The 22,500-nt window shown below is 44.6% G+C and overlaps 1 protein-coding gene and 2 pseudogenes across 8 annotated transcripts in view; 1 reads left to right on the top strand and 2 right to left on the bottom strand.

Moving 5' to 3' along the window:
* The window catches only part of RAI14 (retinoic acid induced 14), a 171,588-nt gene that overhangs the window by 39,645 nt on the left and 109,443 nt on the right, over positions 1 to 22,500 (bottom strand). The gene's annotated exons all lie outside the window — the stretch shown is intronic.
* Positions 1,264 to 1,362, bottom strand: LOC127492921 (U6 spliceosomal RNA; annotated as a pseudogene).
* On the top strand, positions 3,647 to 16,829 carry LOC127492752 (large ribosomal subunit protein uL18-like; annotated as a pseudogene).

Here is a 22,500-nt window from a genome sequence, read left to right as displayed (position 1 = left end):
CTCTTTAAGAGTTCATTTCCAACAAAATTTTCTGCTTCTTCAAGTTCACTCTCTCACACCTGAGCTCTCACAGCCAGCCACATAGTAGGTATTGTTATCCACTGCTTCTTAAAGCTGAAGGAAGGGAGGCTCAGTAGGATCCGATCATTTCCTTGCTGACTTCTCAATTTTTTTTTTTTTTTTTGACAGGCAGAGTGGACAGTGAGAGAGAGAGACAGAGAGAAAGGTCTTCCTTTTGCCGTTGGTTCACCCTCCAATGGCCGCCGCAGCCAGCGCGCTGCAGCCGGCGCACTGCACTGATCCGAAGCCAGGAGCCAGGTGCTTCTCCTGGTCTCCCATGCGGGTGCTAGGCCCAAGCACTTGGGCCATCCTCCACTGCACTCCCTGGCCACAGCAGAGAGCTGGCCTGGAAGAGGGGCAACCGGGACAGAATCTGGTGCCCCAACCAGGACTAGAACCCGGTGTGCCGGCGCCGCAGGCGGAGGATTAGCCTATTGAGCTGCGGCGCCGGCCGACTTCTCAATATTATTAAGTGGGAGAGCAGAGGAGTTTGATTTTCAGTTTGCAGACAAAAGACCTGGCTTAGAAAAGGAAGACTGGGGCTGGCACTGTGGTGTAGCAGGTAAAGCTGGTGCCAGTTTGAGTCCCGGCTGCTCCTCTTCTGATCCAGCTCTCTGCTAGGGTCTGGGAAAGCAGTAGAAGATGACCCAAGTCCTTGGGCTCCTGCACCCACATGGGAGACCCAGAATGAAGCTCCAGGCTCTTGACTTTGGATCAGCACAGCTCCAACTGTTATAGTCATCTGGGGAGTAAACCAGCAGATGGAAGACATTTTTCTCTCTCTCTGCCTTTCAAATAAATAAATAAATAAATCTTTAAAAAAAAAAAAGTAAGATTAACCACATATTTGTCTCTTTATGAAAAGTAGAGTCCACTCCTAATAAGTCTTTCTTAACTTGCTTCTGTTGTTTAGTGCTTTTATATAAAGTCATCATTTTTATTTAAAAATTATTAATTTAAATAGGAAGGATTTCATGTATTTCATAGATACAGTTCCAAGAAGATAAGCCTCTTCCTTCCTTCCTTCCTTCACTCCCTCCCTCCATTCACCTTCCTTCTTTTTTCCCCCTTTAATTTTTGCAATAACAACTTTATTTACTTTATAATCATAGGCTCAGTGCACACTAACTATCACATCGTGTTGAACAAGTAAAAAGTAGAGACTGCTGTCCCACAGGAATAAAGACAAGGACTACAAACAATTTAAAAATGGATTCCTTAACAAATTTGCACATCATCCTTGTGTAAGGGCCGTGCTAATCTCTGTTTCATCCCAATTTTAGTATGTGCTGCCGAAGCAAGAAAAAAGCCATCTTTTTTTTTTTTTTTTTTTTTTGGCCAGGCAGAGTTAGACAGTGTGAAAGAGAGATAGACAGAGTTATAGACAGTGAGAGAGAGACAGAGAAAGGTCTTCCTTCCGTTGGTTCACTCTCCTAATGGCCACTATGGCCGGTGCTGCGCCAATCCGAAGCCAGGAGCCAGGTACTTCCTCCTGGTCTCCCATGCGGTTGCAGGGCCCCAAGCACTTGGGCCATGCTCCACTACCTTCCCAGGCCACAGCATAGAGCTGGACTGGAAGAGGAGCAACTGGGACTAGTACCTGGTGCCCCAACCGGGACTAGAACCCGGGGTGCCGGCGCTGCAGGTGGAGGATTAGCCAAGTAAGCCATGGCACTGGCCAAAAGCCATCGTTTTCAAGTACTGTAGTCTAAAAAGACAAACTTGTCCAAGTCAAGCAGTGTTATGGTTCTTGGACATCAAAGCCAAATCCACTGTATATAATACATATATATATATATCACATACATATATAGTTGATACATCTACATATAGAATATATAATGTGCTGTATATAAGTGCCTCATATGTGTCAAGCATCCTTTTTTTTAAGATTTATTTTATTTATTTGAAAAGGTAGAGAGAGAGAGAGAGGTCTTCCATCTGCTGGTTCAATCCCCAAATGGCTGCAATGGCTAGAGCTGAGCCGATCTGAAGCCAGGAGCCAGATCACTTCCTCCAGAAAGCCAGAAGCTTCCTCCAGGTCTCCCACATGGGTGCAGGGGCCCAGGCACTTGGGCCATCCTCTGCTGCTTTCCCAAGTGCATTAGCAGGAAGCTGGATTGGAAGTGGAGCAGCCAGGACTTGAACCGGTGCCCATGTGGGATGCCAGCACTGCCAACCTGGGCTTTAACCTGTTGTACCACAGTGCTGGCCTGCCAAGCATCTTATCTTTATACATTATCTACCTTCATTCCCATTACAGCCTTTAAAGGTAAGTCCTATTACTGTCTCCATTAGATACATGAGTCTACTCCCAGCTGCAAATCAGTATTAGAAAATGCTCATAGTCTGGCTCCAGAACTCAATGCCACTTGGGAGTACAAATCGCGCTCAGCATCTTTGGACTAGCCATTAAAAGAAGGACTAACACCCCAGAGCCAAGCCAATTACCCCTGCATATCCCGGGGTGAAGGAGCCTTCTACAAGCAGAAAGAAGCAAAGCACAAACCCATTAAGCAGTCAGGCCGAGAGGCTGAGATGGCCACAAGCTTCGGGCAGGTGCCTGTTATCGAAGCCTTCCCATCTCTCAGTCTCATTACTGTAGAGAGGTTAAGGGGCCTTCAGGTTCCCCTCCTGCCTCAGGCCTGCACTAGGAAGTTGTCCTCAGGCGATCTGCCTTGTAGCTCCTTGGTGTCCGAACCTCTGAATTAATGCCCTGGCAAAATTTTCACACATGGTAGATCTATGCTGGAGCCCAGCATCATGCCCAGCTAGAAAACACAACAGCTGATACTTTAGCCCAAGTCAGTGAGGGGGACAGATCATCAAATGGGATACAGTTCAGTGCTGGTTGCAAATCAGCCCTAACGTAATTATGCATGTGTTTTGGGGGAGTGAGTTTCACCTCTTTCTGCCTACATTTGCTTTGTTGTAATGGGTGGGGATTGAGTCAAATGATTTCTAATTCTCCTCTGGCTCTAACTTTCTATTATGATAGCCAGCCTGGCTCTGATCACCCCAACTATTTCTATATTTGTGCAGCAATCTATGTGTAATGCCTATTTACAGTCCAAATCCACTTTGAAGGTGGTTTCACGTTACAGTGAAACTTTGATTACATGGAATGATTAGGGAATGGAATTCCTAATTAAATGCGGCTGAACCCAAAGAATCTCTCAAAGAAGCAGTAAAACAGGACCTCTGCTTTTCAGCATTGTCGGGGTAACTTAATTTCACAATAAGTAAAGTTCACCTTTAAGTAGTAAATCTTTTATTTTTACTAATCCTGGTGGAAAGTTTTGAAAATTTCCCCAGCTTTAGATGAATATACAGAACAAAACTAGTTGTTCTTGAGAATACATCAATTAGAGCCTGAATTACTGAACTCTACTTTCAGGGATATTGATCAAAATATCCCTGGTTTACTACGCTTTCAAACTGATTAATATTTACCTCTTTTCTTAATATTTATGTGCTGCTTTCTAAGCTGTTCATTTTGCTGTCTCTTATGACTAGAGAAGATCTAAATCAAAAGTGTCTAGGCAGGTCTGTGTGAAACTGCAGTCGCAGGTCTCTGTTCCACAGGATGGGGTTTGTTCAAGTTGTTACGAACAAGGCCTCCTCTAAGAGATACCAAGTGAAGTTTCAAAGATGGCGAGAGGGTAAAACTGATTACTATGCTCGGAAATCCTTGGTGATCAGGATAAAAATAAGTACAACACACCCAAATGCAGGATGATAGTTTGTGTAACTAATAGAGATATCATTTGTCAGATTGCTATGCCTGTATAGAAGGGGATATGATAGTCTGCACAGCTATGCACATGAACTGCCAAAATAATAATTGGCCTGACCAATGATGCTGCGGCCTATTGTACTGACCTGCTGCTAGCTCACAGGCCTCTCAACAGGTTTGGTATGGACAAGGTCTATGAAGGCCAAGTGGAGGTGACTGGAGATGAATACAATGTGGAAAGCACTGATGGTCAACCTGGTGCCTTCACCTGCTATTTAGATGCAGGCCTTGCCAGAACTACTACTGGCAATAACGTTTTTAGAGCCCTGAAGGGAGCTGTGGATGGAGGCTTGTCCATCCCTCACAGTACCAAATGATTCCCTGGTTACGATTCTGAAAGTAAGGAAGATGACCCAAGTCCTTGGGCCCCTGTACCCGCATGGGAGACCCGGAAGAAGCTCCTGGCCCCTGGCTTTGGATCGGCACAGCTCCGGCCATTGCAGCCAATTGGGGAGTGAACCAGCAGATGAAAGACCGGAAGAGCTCTCTTTCTCTCTTCTTTCTCTTTCTCCTCCCCCCCTTCTCTGTGTAAGTCTGATTTTCAAATAAATAAATGAATCTTTAAAAAAAAAAAAGAAACCCTGCTTGTCATCTCAAATTGACATCTTTGATGAGTGGGATGCATTTTATTGAGGGACCCAGTTAATCAAGGCTTTCCTGCTTATGTTTTCATAAATTGTTATGTGTGGTTTTGTTTTGCTCAGAATCACCATTAGACTTGGTCAGGAAATAGATTTTTTTCTTCTTTCTGGGGACTCTATTTTCCTAGACGATGTTTACATCCTTATAAGAAAAAAATATTCTTTTCCAAATTCATAATTTTATTCTCATATATATATGTTTTTATTTATTTATTTATTTATTTATTATTTTTTTTTTTGACAGGCAGAGTGGACAGTGAGAGAGAGAGACAGAGAGAAAGGTCTTCCTTTGCCGTTGGTTCACCCTCCAATGGCCGCCGCGGCCGGCGCACCGCGCTGATCCGATGGCAGGAGCCAGGAGCAAGGTGCTTTTCCTGGTCTCCCATGGGGTGCAGAGCCCAAGCACCTGGGCCATCCTCCACTGCACTCCCTGGCCACAGCAGAGAGCTGGCCTGGAAGAGGGGCAACCGGGACAGAATCCGGCGCCCCGACCGGGACTAGAACCCGGTGTGCCGGCGCCGCTAGGCGGAGGATTAGCCTAATGAGCCGCGGCGCCGGCTATTTATTTATTTTTGACAGGCAGAGTGGACAGTGAGAGAGAGAGACAGAGAGAAAGGTCTTCCTTTGCCGTTGGTTCACCCTCCAATGGCCGCCATGGCCAGCGCACCACGCTGATCCGATGGCAGGAGCCAGGTGCTTTTCCTGGTCTCCCATGGGGTGCAGGGCCCAAGCACCTGGGCCATCCTCCACTGCACTCCCGGGCCACAGCAGAGAGCTGGCCTGGAAGAGGGGCAACCGGGACAGAATCCGGCGCCCTGACCGGGACTAGAACCCGGTGTGCCGGCGCCACAAGGTGGAGGATTAGCCTAGTGAGCCGAGGCGCCGGCCTTATTCTCATATATTTTACAAAAAGCTTCAGCAATGTCTGTCCTTATAGATAAAATGAACCAAATGTAAAGGTAAATACATACAGCCAGATCCTCAGTCTTGGAATTTTATAATGCACACACCTAATATATTTTGGGCTTGTAAAACCATTCTTACTTCACATGATCAAATTAAACATGATTTCAAAATGTTTTTTCCAAGAAGTCTCAAATTTCAAGCTGCTGCTCTGCTATCTAAGATACACAGCATGGGGAAAACCCAAGACACAGACAAGGGAACTTGCCGATCATTTTAGTCAGAAGTTTCGGATTCATTTTTCCAGAGGCACAAGGAACTCCATGTGTCTCACTGCTCCTTCCTGCAGAGGGTGTGTTTCTGGGAAGTGGGAACAAAACCAAGAAACACAACATGTGAGTCTGCTCTGGGGGCTGCTGGGTCTTCTCCTTGCTATCCTTCACCCTCGTCCCAAGGTCTATGCCCAGGAAGCAGTCTTCCAGTAATGGGCTGCATCCAACAGGCTGCTTTGTCCTGTGGCTCCTGGTTGGGTCTGACTCACGGGATGCTTCTAGGAGAAGGTGGGATAAGAGCACAGACCAGGGCATCAACCTCCCTGCCAGCTCACACGCGCAGAGTCTCCTAAAGAGACTCCGAATGATATTAGGGTTGGTTCTTTGTGAGCAATCACCTGCAGGAATTGTATATAGTTGAGTATTTATAAGAGCAAATTCAGGGTTTTTTAATTTAAAAAAAAATTTAAGAATTTATTTTTAAGGGCTGGCACTGCAGCATAACAAGTAAAGCTGCTACCCGTAGTGCTGGCATCCCATGTGGGCAAGGTTCAAGTCCTAGCTGCTCCACTTCTGAGCCAGCTCTCTGTTATGGCCTGGAAAATCAATAGAAGATGGCCCAAGTCCTTGGGCCCCTGCACCCACAAGGGAGACCTGGAGGGAGCTCTTGGCTCCTGGATTTGGATCAACGCAGCTCCGGCCATTACAGACATCTGGGGGAGTGAACCAGTGGATGGAAGACCTCTCTCTCTCTCTCTCTCTCTCTCTCTCTGGCCCAGTCCTGGCCAATGCAGCCATTTGGGAGTAAACTAGCACATCAAAATCTCTTTCTGTCTCTCATTTTCTCTATGGCACTCCACCTTTCAGATACATATTTAAAAAAAAAAATACACCTCTCCAAGGGTAAGAAAAATAATCAACTTAAATAAAAGCCAGTGTACAATTTACAATATCCTACTATGCAATAAAGAACTGCTAAAATTCAGATTTTGAGAAAATAACCACTATCCATCAAAATATGGGCACACACATGTGGATTCACAAACTATCACAATAAAAACAAAGCCAAACAGCAAACAAGTGAACAAACCCACACACATATCTTACCAGTTCAACTGCCCCTGTCATTTGTAAAACATAACCAATACTCTCAGAAAACATAGAGTTGCGTCAGGTGCTAAACTCTGCCACCATGCTGAGATTTCATTCATGCCACTTGAGGCTGACTCCAACATAGTCAATATTATCATAACCATTGATACAGCTCTCATTGAAGTATATGTTACAACTATGGTATAAAACTGAGAAAGTCTAAGTTCTATGAACATACTGTGCAGAATAACAAGGGTTTTTCAGTAAGGCACTAAAGAAAAACTATCTCCCAAATCTGAAATCTAGATGCTCCAAAATCCAAAAGTTTTTGAGCACCAATGAAATGTTGAAAAAGCTTTGGATTTTTGAGGGCCAGTGTTGTGGCATACTGGGTAAAGCCACAGCCTGCGACACCAGCATCCTATATGGGAGTGGGTTCATGTCCTGACTGCTCCACTTCCAATCCAGTGCCATGCTGATGGCCTGGGGAAAACAGCAGATGATGGCCCAAGTGTTCGGGCCCTGCCATACACGTGGGAGATCTGGATGAAGCGCTGGCTCCTGGCTTTGGCCTGGCCCAGCCCTGGCCATTGCAGCCATTTGAGGAGTGAACCAGTGGATGATAGATCTTTCTTTCTGTCTTTCCCTCTTTCTATCTCTGTAACTTTTTCAAATAAAATAAATCTTTTAAATCATGTTTTGGATCATTTTGGATTTTGACTTTCAAGATTAGGAATGTTCAATTTGTAAAGTCTATGCAAATATTCCACAATCTGAAGAACTATAAAATCAGAAACACTCTGGTCTCAAGTACTTTGAAGAAGGGTCACTATGTACTATATATGTCAGTGTATATAGAGTACACAGACCACACATATACTGCAGTCAGCCCTCCATCTCTGCAGTTTCCTTACCTGCCAGGTTGACCAACAGATCAGAATTACTTAAAAAGAACTGAGTTTGTGCTGAATTAACAGACTTTTTTTCTTGCCTTATTCCTTAAATAAATAATAAAGTATGATAACTATTTATATAGTATTTACACTGTATTAGGTATTATAAGTAATCTAGAGATGACTTAAAGTATACTGAAGAATGTGCATAGGTTCTATTCTAAAAATTATGGCATTTTACATAAGGTACTAGAGCATCCTCAAAGTGTGGTATCTGCAGGGGACCCTGGAACCAATGCCCCCTGGATACAAAGGAAGGACTCTACTCTAATATATTCATATATTCACTAATTAAAAATCTGCAAGCTACATGCTGGCATTGCATCATAGCAGGTAAAGCCACTGCCTGGGATGCTGGCATCCTATATGGGGAAAGGTTCATGTCCCGGCTTCTCCACTTCTGATCCAGCTCCCTGCTAATGGCCTGGAAAACCAGTGGAAGATGGCTCAGGTACTTGGCTGCTGCCACCCACATAAGAGATTTGGATGCATCTCCTGGCTCTTGGCTTTGGCCTGTTCTAACCATGACTGTTGCAGCCATCTGAGGAGTAAACCAATGGATGGAAGATATCTCTCCTCTCTCTGATGTTCCAATAAGTAAATAAATCAAAAATAAAATACAAAATAGGAAAGAATAACTATCAAGGCATATTTTGCTGTCTATTGAACAATCTCATTAACTTCTTAAAATAGCCTACCCCTTATCTAATAATATGTCACTGCCATACAACTTGAGCCAGAAAATCACTTTAGTATTCAACTTGGAATAAAGTGTCTATGATCTGAAAAAGTTGGCATCATCAATTGCCAAAAAATGGTCAGTGTACTGGCTTACCTCTGTCTTGTTTTCATGAAAGGTATGACAATGCAGAGCAAGGAAGACCCACATTAGATAATGAACTGACTCAGCAACCCCTACCAGCCCATCTCCTTTCTATGACTAGACTTAGACATCTACGTCCAACCTCGGTGCCTTACACTTGAACAGCCAGCTACCAACAAAAAGAGCTGGGTCATTGTGCTTATTTCCCACAAAGACAAAGCCACGGGAGTTCTGCCTTTATTTTTTTCTCCCTCTCATTTCCCTGGCCCAGGCCATAAAGAAATTATTCATCAGCACTGGAGTAAACAGGACTGCACAGAAGGGCGGGGAGGGAAAGCACTTTGCTGTTATTACTTCTGTGTGTTTAATTTAGATATCCAATCACCTTAAAGTTTTCTTTTTTTAACCTTAAGGCTTTAACTTCAGGAAATCTGCTGCATATTCCTAATGCTCCAATGATGTTGAAATGCTAACAAATCTTCCAACATTATTAATTTATTAAAGTTCAGAGGAGAGGCAAAAACAGACAAGAAAGCATTAACAAGAAACATAATACTAGGGAGGTAATATATGGAACCTTTAAAGGCTCCTGTTACCTAGGATTGAATTTTGACTTTGCCTTTTATCAGTGTATAATCTTAGACAGTTTCCACATCTGTAAAGTGGACTGTGAGGAATAAACAAATTATGTGTTAAAGCACTTAGCAAAATGTAAAGCTTGCAGGAATCACTCAAAAACTATCAGCAACTATTTTTCTAAGATTTATTTATTTCTTTGAAAGGCAGAGTTACAGCGAGAAAGGGAGAGAAAGAGAGACAGAGAGAGATCTTCCATCTGCTAGTTCACTACCCAAATGGCTGTAACAGCCGAAGAAGCCAGGAGCCAGGAGCTTCTTCCAGGTCTCCCATGTGGGTACAAGGGCCCAGGCACTTGGGCCATCCTCTGCTGCTTTCCCAGGTGCTTTAAGAGGAAGCTGGATTGAAAGTGGAGCAGCAGGGTCTCAAACAATTTAGATGCTGGTGTTGTAGGCAGCATACTTTATTCACTATGCCACAACGCCAGACCACGAAATGCTTTTTGATTATACCAATATAAATGGTAACCCAGAAAACAGCCCTGTTCTTGGGGGTAGAAATGGGTAAAAGGAAGGCTTTTTGGGGTCTCCGAGGGAGGACTCAGGGACTTAGCTAGGAAAACAGAAGAGGGGCAGAGGGCACAGCCTGTGCAAAGATGTGGATATGAGTCCTGATTCCTGGGCACCTTGCATGAGAGAAGCAAAACAAGAAGAGCAGTACCAACTACTGTGGCCCCACCCACACCCAGCGGGCACGGTCTGACATGCTGCTTAACGCAAGGAAGTGTCTCCCTGTGCAGAAAGGACAGGCCAGCAGAAGTTAAGTCAGAGCCACCACTGCTTCCAAACTGAAACGTGTGAGCAGGTGCCTAGGGGAGGAGAAGGAGAGAAGAGGGCACACAAGCTGTGTGTATTTTCACAAGCAAAGGTGTAGACAAAGATGACAAAACCCATCCAAGCCCACACTTGTGCAGAGATCAGGCGTGAGCTGCTCACCTTTGGGCACCTTTCGTGGGACTGATGACCCCCAAAGCAGGGGATTACCTTTCACCTCTGACTCTGAGTCGGAGGCAAAGCCAACTTTTAATAAGACACGCAGATGGAAAGCTGGCTTTCCTTAAGTGGAAAAGCAGGACAATCAGTAACAGAACCTGGATTTGTAGATGTCAGAGAGTAGATTTCCTTTCTCGGGCAGGGACTCAGTGAGGACAGTCCCTGTGACTGATAAGCTGGGGTCACCCACTGTCTGGGTGGCAGGTGGCTGGCATGCATGGTGTCACCTAAGGCTAAGGGAGCACTTGGTGCCCTGAGTCAGCAGGTGACTATTCAAATGCATAACTGGTGCCCACTAATGGCCTATGTCATGGACCACTGGCCAAAAGAACACTGCTTAAGAGAGATCTTCCACCTGCTGGTTCATTTCCCAAATGGATGCAATGGTGGTAGCTGGGCTAACTCCAGAACTCCACGTGGGTGCCAGTGGCCCAAGTACTTGAGCCATCATCTGCTGCTTTTCCCAGACATATTAGCAGGGAGCTGGATTGGAAGCAGAGCAGCTGGGACTCAGACCAGCACTTAGAGAATAGGATGCTGGCATCACAAGTAGTGGCTTAGCCCACTCTGCCATAGCACCAGCCCCACAATGTTCTTAACAATGTTGTAGCAGGGCATCGGAACTAGCCTAAGTATGGGATAGTTTTCTATTTCTATACTTGCATTGTTATAAGCACTGCTGCTATTCTAGCTAAATACATATGATTCTATAATGCTAAGGTATTTGTCCAATACTGTTCTAAGCACTGAGAAATAGTGGCGAATAAAGCTAAGTGCCAGGTTTTATTAAGAAGAGTATAGGGAAACCAGTAGTCTCAAATGGGGTAGCTTTGCATCCTGTTCCCCAGTGCTACGTGGCAATATCCAGAGACATTTTCTTTTACTTACTAGGGGACATTAAAACTACAGGGATTCTGCCAGTATCTAATGTGTAGGGGCCAAAGAGGCTGCCAAACATCCCACAATGCACAGGACTGTTTCCCAGAAAAAAGATTATCAATCCAGCCCAAGAGAACAGTAGCGCTCAACTGAAAAACGTTGGGATAAACCATTAAAAGCAATATATTGTGCCGAAACATAATTTATTGAAACAAATTAAATTAAGACCAAAGATATGGTTCACAAAGCATAAAATTTACCATCTTTTTTTTTCTTTTTTCTTTTTTTTTGACAGGAAGAGTTAAACAGTGAGAGAGAGAGAGACAGAGAGAAAGGTCTTTCTTCTCCGTTAGTTCACTCCCCAAATGGCCACTACGGCTGGCGCGCTATGCCGATCCAAAGCCAGGAGCCAGGTGCTTCCTCCTAGTCTCCCACGCGGGTGCAGGGCCCAAGCACTTGGGCCATCCTCCACTGCCCTCCCGGGCCACAGCAGAGAGCTGGACTGGAAGAGGAGCAACCGGGACAGAACCTGGCACCCCAACCGGGACTAGAACCCCAGGGTGCCGGTGCCTCAGGTGGAGGATTAGCCTAGTGAGCCGCGGGCCAGCCAAAATTTAGCATCTCTCTTCTTTTTTTTTTTTTTTTTTTTTGACAGGCAGAGTGGACAGTGAGAGAGAGAGACAGAGAGAAAGGTCTTCCTTTGCCTTTGGTTCACCCTCCAATGGCCGCCGTGGCCGGCGCGCTGCGGCCGGCGCACCACGCTGATCCGATGGCAGGAGCCAGGAGCCAGGTGCTTTTCCTGGTCTCCCATGGGGTGCAGGGCCCAAGCACTTGGGCCATCCTCCACTGCACTCCTGGGCCACAGCAGAGAGCTGGCCTGGAAGAGGGGCAACCGGGACAGAATCTGGCGCCCCGACCGGGACTAGAACCCGGTGTGCTGGTGCCACTAGGCGGAGGATTAGCCTGTTGAGTCGTGGCGCCAGCCAAAATTTAGCATCTTAAGATGTAATAATTCATGGGCTAGCACTGTGGCGTGGAAGGTTAAACCTCTGCCTGCAATGCTGGCATGCCATACGGGTGCCAGTTCGAGTCCTGGCTGCTCCTGTTCTTTGCCTTTTTTTTTTTTTTTTTTTTTTTTTTTTTAGGGAAAGGGTTTATTGGCGGAAACTCGACAGACTGGAGGGAAGGGGAAAATAGGGAGGAGACAGTAAGAGATCCAGAGACAGAAAGATCAGGAGATGGAGAGAAATAGAAAGCCACATGTTCAGGAACAGGTCCTTTTAAAACTTTGCCAAGGGGCAGGCAGGGAAGTAGGAGCCGCTCCGCTTCTGATCCAGCTCTCTGCTTATGGCCTGGGAGGGTAATGGAAGATGGCCCAAGTTCTTGAGCCCCTGCACCTGCATGTGAGACTTGGAAGAAGCTCCTGGCTCTTCACTGGCCCAGATCTGGCCATTGCAGCCATTTGGGGAGTAAACCAGCAGATGGAAGACCTCTCTCTGCCTCTCCTTCTTTCTATCTGTGGCTCTACTTCTCAAATAAATAAATAAATAAATAAGTAAAATCTTTTTAAAATGTAACAATACAGTTAGGTTTACTATATTCGCCAAGTAGTACAATCTACCTCATGACCTAACCCCAGGACATTTTCATTACCTGAAAAACATCCCCATATCCACTAGCAGTCAGTATACATTTCCCCGTCTCCTAAATCCTTGGCAATCACTAATCTACTTTCTGTCTCTAAGAATAATCCTCTTCTGGAATCTTCTAAAGCTGGGATCCTACAGTAAGTGGTCCTTTGTGTCTGGCTTCAAGGTTCACTCATGTAGTATGGATCAGGACTTCCTTCCTAAATAGTGTTCCATTGTATGGGTATACTGCATTCTGTTTATCCATTCACTAGTGGATGGACATCTGAGTTGTTTCTACTTTTGATTACTATGGCAAGTGTTTGTGTGGATGCAGATTTCAATTCTAGGGAGTATATAAGTATATCTAGGACTGTGACTGCTCAACTGTATCACAACCATTTTTTAACAGACATCTGCAGTCTTATTTGCGAGGCAGAGAAACAAACAGAAATGGACAGCTAGTTCGCTGTCCAAGTGCCCACAATGGCTGGGGCTGGGTAGAGCTAAAGCTGGAAGCTAGGAACTCCAACTTCTTCTTCCAAGTGAGTGGCAGGAACCCACCAACTTGAGGCATCACTGCTATGACTGCTGCCTTCCAGGTTCCGCATGAATAGGAACCTGGAATCAGGAACTGGAGCTGGGTGTCTAACAGAGCCACTCCAAAATGGAATAAAGGTACCCTAACCACTAGGTTAAACACCTGCCACTAACATTTGGCCTTTTGAGGAAATGCTACACTGTTTTCCAAAGTCTCTGCATCATTTTACATCTCTATAAACAACATAGAAGGCCAGTGCCATGGCCCAACAGGTTAATGCCCTGGCCTGCAGTGCTGGCATCACATATGGACGCAGGTTCGAGTCCCGGCTACTCCCCTCCTGATCCAGCTCTCTGCTATGGCCTGGGAAAGCAGTAGAAAAATGGCCCAAGTCCTTGGGCCCCTGCACCTGCATGGGAGACCTGGAGGAGGCTCCTGGCTTTGGACTGGCGCAGCTCCAGCCGTTGCGGCCAATTGAGTGGTGAACCAGCAGACGGAAGACCTTTCTCTCTCTCTGCCTCTCCTCTCTCTGTGTAACTCTAACTTTCAAATAAATAAATTTAAAAAAATATGAGGTTTCCAATTTGTCCACATCCTAGCCAAGACTTGCTATTGTCTGATAAATTTTAATTTAAGAAATGAGAATTTTAATTACAGCCTAAAATGTCTAGAGACAAAAGATTGAAGTCTTTCTTAATAAGGCCTTTGAAGTAGCTATTTCAGTTAAGCATCAGCTGAAAATTTCCCTACTGGAATATAAAAGAGTGAACGCAGAGCCAATTACAAACATTTTTTGGCTTTAGCTCTGCATAGGCTTTTACTTCTAATTAAAAAGTGCAGCTTTTCTTTTTAGAGACAAGGAATGTCACTCAGATGTCTATACCACATGGTATTTTATGAAAGATTTTGTTTGCTTATCTGCTTATCTCTTCATTTAGAAAGGTCAAGGATTATGTGGAGGTAAGAGAAGCAGAAAAACCTTTTATCTATTCCTCTAACCCCAGACTCAGCGATATGGCCCCTGGCCACTGGCCAAGTATGTGCAGATTCTTTCCAGATTCTGATGTAGCTAAAGCCCTGGCACTTCTGGCACCTAAGTCCTGGCTGTCCAAAGAGTGGGGCCTGGACCAGGAAGGAGACTGTTAGAAATTCAGGCTCTCAGACCCCAGCGCCAAGCTGTGGACTCCAAAGCTGCATTTACAAGCATTGCAGCTGACAGCGCTTGCACAGGAAAGCTTAGAACGCGCCCCTAGACCGACTAAGGACAGGCTCCAAGCCTCACATCATCATGTTTGCCAAGGCCCCCACTGTCTCAACATTCTTTTGAAAACATAATCCCCTTTAGCCTTAACAATAACTGCATGGATATGTTCCACAAAAAAGGAAATCGACACCGTTTCATGTTCCTTTATAATCGGGGATGTTTAACTTTGCTTATAAAACTCAGCCGGGGCCGTTCAACAAAGTAACTACAGGGCCCGAGGAAGCAGCCCCAAGATTTACAGAAAGCGACTTTGATCCCTGTGATGCTTATTGGTATTTGGAATGTCCCTTGGCAAGATCCCAAGGTTTCAGAGCGGAAGTTTGGCAGGGCACTTTCTTTCATTTCTTTCCCCTTGATGGACGTCCCTGGAAGCCTCACACAGCAGCTGGGTGGCAGTCTGAGTGCATGACAGTGGAGCCAGCAGAGGAACAGTGGGGGGGTGGGGGAGGGGTCGTACCGGGAGCAGACGGAGGGAGCCTGGGTACCACGCTGGTCACTGTCCCCATCACTTAACGTCCACCCCCTCACTTCTAGACCACACTTAAGGCAATTAAATAACAGCTACACTTGATCTTAGCCAAAAGGCCACGAAGCAATAATTAAATAACTGCTAGCATCAGTAATAATAACAGTCAATTGCTTAAAATACTGTACACTAGGCCCATCTTCTCGTGGTTTCTGTTTTGTTAAGATTTGTGCATTTAGCTGCAAGGCAGAGTGACAGAGAAGGAGAGACACAGATTGAGAGAAATCTTGCATCTGCTGGTTCACTCCCCAAATTACCAAAAAGGCACCATGAACACAATCTGGGTTTCCCACACGGGTGGCTTGGGCCTGGGTACCTGGGTTATCTTCTTCTTCCTCCCCAGATGTGCTGGCAGGAAGCTGGATCAGAAACAGAGCAGCCAGGACTCAGATGGGCACTTTCATATGGGATGCTGGTGTCAGAGGGGTAGCTTAACCTGTTTTGACTCATCATTGTCCACACAACAAGCCAATGGAGACTGGGGAGGTGATTAAACTACTATGGTCCCCATTTTACAGAAGAGAAGACTGAGACACAGAGAAGATAACTTACCAAAGGTCCCAGAACTACCAAGCAGCAGAGTCTGAAATTCCAACCCTAGACATCAGCCCCTAAGGGCTGGCTGTTCACCACCCTACTGAGAAATGACACCATTTGTTAAATCATGCCACAAGCTGTGAGACGTGCACACCTCACCATTGTGCTGCTTTTTAAAAAGGCAAAGTTTAGGGCCGGCACCATGGCTCACTTGGTTAATCCTCCACCTGTGGCACTGGCATCCCATTTGGGTGCCGGGTTCTAGTCCCAGTGGCTCCTCTTCCAGTCCAGCTCTCTGCTGTAGTCCGGGAGGGCAGTGGAAGATGGCCCAGGTCCTTGGGCCCCTGTACTCGCATGGGAGACCAGGAAGAAGCACCTGGCTCCTGGTTTCAGATCAGTGCAGCGCCAGCCGTGGTGGCCATTTGGGGAGTGAACTAACAGAAGGAAGACCTTTCTCTCTGTCTCTCTCTCTCTGTCTATAACTCTACCTGTCAAAATTAAAAAAAAAAAAAAAAGAAAGAAAAGGCAAAGTTTAAACTAAAAAAAAAATGTAGGTGTTTGGCAAACACACCCAGACTTCTCACCGGGGCATGTTAGGGTTACCCACGCTCTCAAACAGAAGGTTGTGTAATCCCAGCACTGAAGCAGCCTGGGACAGAGGTTTCATTTCCAGCACAACCACTTGACAGGTTTTGCACACCTGCCTGAAATCAACACCTGGGACAAGCCTGGGGTCTGTCTCAAGGTTCTTAACCTGAGAACTTGAACTCAAAAGTCCATATGCTACAGTGGGCAAAGTTCCTTCTACCTGGGGTGTTGAGTCCCAGCTGAAACACACAAACCCACAAGGCCATTCTTAGGAGACCAACTTTTCAGGCACACTCATTCATAGAAAATGTTACTCCTTCCAACCTCAGTCTTGACTCCTTCACCCCTGCAGTATTCCCAAAACCAAGACAGCAGCTACCGTGATTAGGACTTGAAATCCTTCTATGGCTTCTGCCATCAACTTTCATGAATCAGAACGTGATCATTAGCTCTTCTTTTTTTGGAGGGATTGTCGAGTTTCATAAACACAAGCTGGAAAGAGTACTTGGCCATTATGAAATCTCCATTAGGCAAATGATTGCTCTGTGTTGTATTCACTGATACACCTCGAAACTCTAGTACCTACAACCTGGAACAGGTGGTTTTTTTTATACTAATTCCCCAATTTTTCTGATTCACATTTTTCTTTTTGCAGATATATCCAGGGAGATGGAGAATATCAGATGAGATATATTTGAGGGTAAATAACAAGGTCTTTAAAAGGAGTGAAGGTGGTGTTGTGGCACAGTGGGTTAAGCCGTCGCCTACGATGCTGGCATCCTATATGTGCACTGGTTCGAGCTCTGCTTCTCATCCAGCTCCCTGCTAACGTCCTGGGAAAGCAGTGGGAGATGTCCCAAGTCCTTGGGCCCCTGCACCCACATGAGAGACCGGGGTAGAGCTCCATGCTCCTGGCTTCACCCTGGCCCAGCCCTAGCCACTGCACCATTTGGAGAGCGAAGCAGCAGATGGAAGCTATCTCCCCCCACTCCCTGTCTTTCCTTCTCTCTGTAATTCTTCCTTTCAAATAAATAATTCTTTAAAAATAATAAAAGGAGAATGATGAACCATTTGCTAAATGAATGACACAGATGAATACCTTTAGGCCAGTACTGGGGCAATAGATACAACATAATAAAAATAATTCCTCTCACATTAATTAGGAAAGCATGGGCTCTAGCCCCAATAGTATAATAACAGGGATAAAAAAAATCACTTATGTAACTAATAGTCATCAAATCCTAGCTGACTTAACAGAGGTAGTGGAGAGAGCTCACCCACTTTGAAATTAGAGAAGGTTTCAGGAAAGAGATGCAAACTGGACTTCGAAAATGACACACAAGACCCAGCAGGATGCGTGTTGATGGTGGCGTTGGAGGAAGCTGGGGCAGAGGTAAGAAGGCAGGCATGTCTCTAAAAGACAGGCACAGGCCTGAGATCCTGTACGTCAACCTCTGAACCGTGTGGTGCTGCTCAGCGTGAGAACCTTGTGCTCCTACATGCCCTCGCTTGTGTCAGTAGCTGAGTGGGTGCAGATCACTGTCTGTGTGCGCTGAGCCCATCCCCACCCTCCCCTGCTCTGCTCTCTATCACAGAGATGCAGGCTTCCCAGGCCCTCCTGACCTCCACATGAAGGCAGGGCAGGGCCAGCCAGCAGAGGGCAATGGCCAGAGGACAGAGGGAGGGGCAAAGCCAGAGAGTGTTGATCCTGAACAACTACCCCTAAGAGCATCTACAATCCCTCACTTTCAATATATACAACCCAACTTTGAAAAGAGCTTTAAAATGAAATATTTTGTGACTCAAGCGTCATTCCTGATTTCCAAATATGTGCTCCTCAATTTTCACCCCTATTGTGGTTATAAGCCTTCTAAAACACAATTTCATAATAAGATATATCCATCTTTAATACAAAATACTGTTTTCCATTAAAACCTTAGGTTATAGCACATTAAAAAGATCATCACCATGATCAACTGGGAGTCATCCCAGGGATGTAGGATGGTTCAACTTATGCAAATCAATAAATCTGATATACACCACACTGACAGAATAAAGGATAAACAAAGATACAGCATCATTTGAATAGATGGAGGAAAGGGATTTGATAAAATCCAACAACCCCTCATGATTAAAAATCTTTACAAACTAGATATAGAAGGAGCCTACCTCATTATAAATAAGCCAGCAAATAACAAGCCAACAGCTCTAAGAAAATGTCTGGTGGTCCATTCTGTTAGCTGACATGCAGATGTAGCAAAACTCAATAGGCAAACAATGTTAGGGAATAGTCACTCACAAGAGGAAATTAGAGAAGGAAGGAAGAAGGTAACTTTGTAATTTAGGCTATGGGAATATAGTATGCTCTATAGTACTCAGCCAATGAGGAATCCGGAAGGGACCTGCATGCCAGGATATAAACTGCCTGCTGTAACTGCTCTGGGCATGCCTGCTCATCAGACACCCAATCTTGCAAGACTGTTAATGAAGTCTCCTTTTCACTGCACTTTCCAAGTTCAGTTCCATCTCCAGTGGACAGGTGAGGGTATTTCCCACAACAGCTAACATTATACCGAATGCAGAAAAGTTGAAAGCTGAAGGTTCTTTTTCTCTAAGATCTGGAACAAGACAAGGATGTCTACTTCACCACTTTCATTCAACATAGTACTGAAGCACTAACCAGAGAAATTAGACAACAGAAATAAAGAGCACCCAAACTGAAAAAGAGAAAGTCAACTTATCCCTGTTTGCAGATGATGTAATCCTATATTTGGAAATCCCCAAAGACTTCAAAATATTTTTGGAACCAATAAGCAAATTCAGCAAAGTTGCAGAATACAGTCAATGTACAAAAATCAAACTCAGCAACATTGTTATACACCAAAAGCAAATTTTCTGAAAAAGAAATCAAACTCATTTTCAATATCTACAAAAAATATAAAATACCCGAAAATAAATTTAAAGAGGTGAAAGATCACTATAATAAAAACTATAAATCATTGATGAAAAAAATTGGAGATGACACACACACAAAATAGAGATATTCTGTGTTCATGTATTAGAAGAACTAATATCATTAAAATGACCATACTACATAAAACAATTTACATATTCAATGTAATCACTATCAAAATACCAATGACATTTTTCACAGATTAGAAAAAAGATTACTAAAATGTGGAACTACAAAAGATTCCAAATGACAAAGCAATCTTGAGCAAAAGGAATAAAGCGAGAACCATTATACTACCTGTGGGGAGCAACTCGGACTAGACTAAGTTACTGGAATTAAGACTTATTCTATACATCTGCTCTCCCACAATATGGCTGCTTCTACACAGCTGCCTCCAGTTCAACCAATAAACTGTAGGACCTGCTCCTGATTGGAGGAGAGCAGCGTACTCGGCGTGTGGGTAGCAGAGTTGGCATTGGTGGAAGAGGACTATAAAGGAGGAGAGAGACAACATGCACCAGGAACATCTAAGGGGAACATCTATCTGAAGGAACACCTGTGCAGCCCCCGAGAGAGCCGGCTGGCGGTGTGCCGCTCCCCTGCGGAAGTGGGGAAAGTGGCCAGGGGGAACCGCCCTTCCACGGAGGTGGAAGGGACAGTAGCCAACCCGGGAAGAACCAGCAGCAAACCCGGGGAGGGCCGAGCAGACGAAAGAACAGCGCAGGGTCCTGTGTCGTTCCTCCACGAAGACGGGGAGCGACACTACCCAACTTTGAAAAATATTAATTTCAAACTTCATTGATTAAAACAGCCTGGTGTCAGCATAAAAACAGACCCATAAACCAATGGAATAGAATAGTGATCCAAGAAATAAACCCATGCCGAGCACTGCCAACTGATCTTTGACAAAAGTGTTAAGAATATGCACTGGAGCAAGAACAGTCCTGGGAAGACTGGATGTATACATGCAAAAAAATGAAACTAGAGCCCTATTCCTCACCATGTACAAAAATCAACTCAAAATGGGGGAAAGATCTAAATGTAGGACTTGAAACCACTTTTAAGACCAAGAGGAAATGCTTCAGGGCACTGAAATGGGCAAGCATTTTTTTTTGGATCAGACCCCAAAAGCACAGGAAACAAAAGCAAAAATAGACAAATGGCATCTCATCAAAGAGCTTCTACACAGCAAAGGAAATGATCAACAGAGTGAAGAGAAAACTCACAAAAACTGGAGAAAATATTTGAAGGTTATATATCTGACAAGGGTTTAACAACTAGAATACATATGGAACTCAGAGAACTCAATAACAACAAAAAAATCCAGTTACAAGATGGGCATAAGCATTTTTCAAAGGAAGGCATACAAATGGCCGTCAGTCACATTTTAAAAACTTCAGCATCAGGACAATGTGAACCAAAACAACAATGAGATGTCACTTCACTGCAGCTACACTGACTGCTATAAAAAAAGGACAAGAGATAAGAAATGCTGATGAGAATACGGAGAAAAGCAAAGGCTTGTATACTGTTAGTGCGAATGCAAATCAGTACTGCCATTGTGAAAAACAGTATGGATGTTCTTCAAAAATATTTTTTTAAAAGAAACAGAACTATCATAAGATCCAGCAATCCAACTACGCAGTATACATCAAAGTGAAAGGAAACTGATCTGTCAAAGAGACATCCGCACTCCCATGCATACCGCAGCACATTCTATTCACAATAGCCAAGAAATGGAAACAGCCTAAGTGTCCTTCCACTGATGAACAAAGTATACACACAGAATGGAATATTATTCAGCCCTAAAAATGATGAAATTGTGCCATTTGCAACAACTGATGGAATTACAGGTCATTAGTGAAATAAACTAAAAATAGATACTTATTGCCTTATCTCACTCATATTCAGAACCTAAAAACAAGGAAATGTTATAGAAGTTCAAAGCTTAGAACTCTGTGTTTGGCACAGCAGTCAAGGTGCAGGTAAGACACCAGCACCCCATATAGGAATGCTTGGTTCTAGTCCTGGCTCCTCCTCTTCCAATCCACCCCAGGAGGCAGCAGGTGATGGCCTCAGTGTCTGGGTCCCTACCACTCACAGGGAGACCCAGATGGAGGGCCAACGCCCAGACTTGGTGGGCATTTGGGGAGTGAAGCAGCAGATGGAACATCTTTGGCCAGCTCGCTTGCTCGCTTGCTTTCTCTCTCTCTGCCTTTCAAATAAAATACAAACTATATTTTTTAAAGAAGTTTAATGGTAGTTAGCAGAGGCCAGAGGGACACATGGGTAGAGCGTGCTGGGGAAAGGTTGATTAATGGGTACTACAATATTAAATAGGAATAAGAAGCTCCATGGTGACTATAGATAATATACTGTATATTTCCCGATCTATCTATCTATCTATCTATCTATTTACAAAAGCTAGAGGACAGGGATTTAAATATTTTCATTATACATACTTGCTGTATGCCTGAGGAGACACAATGAACATTACACAATGTATACATGCACTGAAACGCCACATGGTACTCCATCGGTCCATGTAATTTTCATGTATCTGCTATAAAATTTTAAATAAATTTTAAAAACCCACAAGAATTATGTTACTTTGACTATACATTACTTCAAGCCAAAATTCAGCTCTCATAAAAATGTCTGTGCACAAGCAGTGTCTGCTTTTTCAATTTTTTTTCTTAATGTATTCCATCTATTGGTTCACTCCCCAAATAGCTGCAATGGCCGGAGCTGAGCCGATCCGAAGCCAGGAGCCAAGAGCTTCTCCTGGTCTCCCACAGAGGTGCAGGGGCCCAAGGACTTGAGCCATCTTCTACTGCTTTCCCAGGCCATAGCAGAGAGTTGGATTAGAAGAGAAGCACCCAGGACTAGAACTGGTGCCCATATGGGATGCCAGCATTTCAGGCCAGGGCTTTAACCCACTGAGTCACAGTGCTGGCCCCTCCTTAGCACTATTAAACATTTAAACATTTGCATCAGTTCAGGAGCCACATCTTGTTCCAACCATAGCTAGGACATAGCACCTGTCAGGAAACTAGGTGCTGGGAAATGTGGGGTATCACTGTGGAATGTCCAGCTCACTAGTTGTCAGGTTGGACTGACCATTGTAATCTCCTGGGTGTTTTAAAAATAACCCATTCCCAGACTGCAGTCCACACTAATTAAATCAGAATGTCTAGGAGTGGTACTCAGCATTTTTCACAGCTGGTCAGGGGAGCTGAGTGGAGAACTAAAGGAGTTAAGAACATAGTAGGGGCCAGCACTGTGGTATAGCAGGTTAAAGCCATCGTCTGCAGTGCCGGCATCCCACATGGGCACTGGTTTGAGTCCCAGTTGCTTTGCTTCCAATCCAGCTCCCTGCTAATGGTCTAGGGAAAGCTTGGGCCCCTGCACCCATA

This window comes from Oryctolagus cuniculus, chromosome 14 (genome assembly GCF_051225735.1).
Source record: "Oryctolagus cuniculus isolate XC-2025 breed Fujian yellow rabbit chromosome 14, ASM5122573v1, whole genome shotgun sequence".
Classification (NCBI taxonomy): Eukaryota; Metazoa; Chordata; class Mammalia; order Lagomorpha; family Leporidae; genus Oryctolagus; species Oryctolagus cuniculus.
Note: the sequence above shows the minus strand (reverse complement) of the source record. Positions and strands in the feature narration are given on the sequence as shown.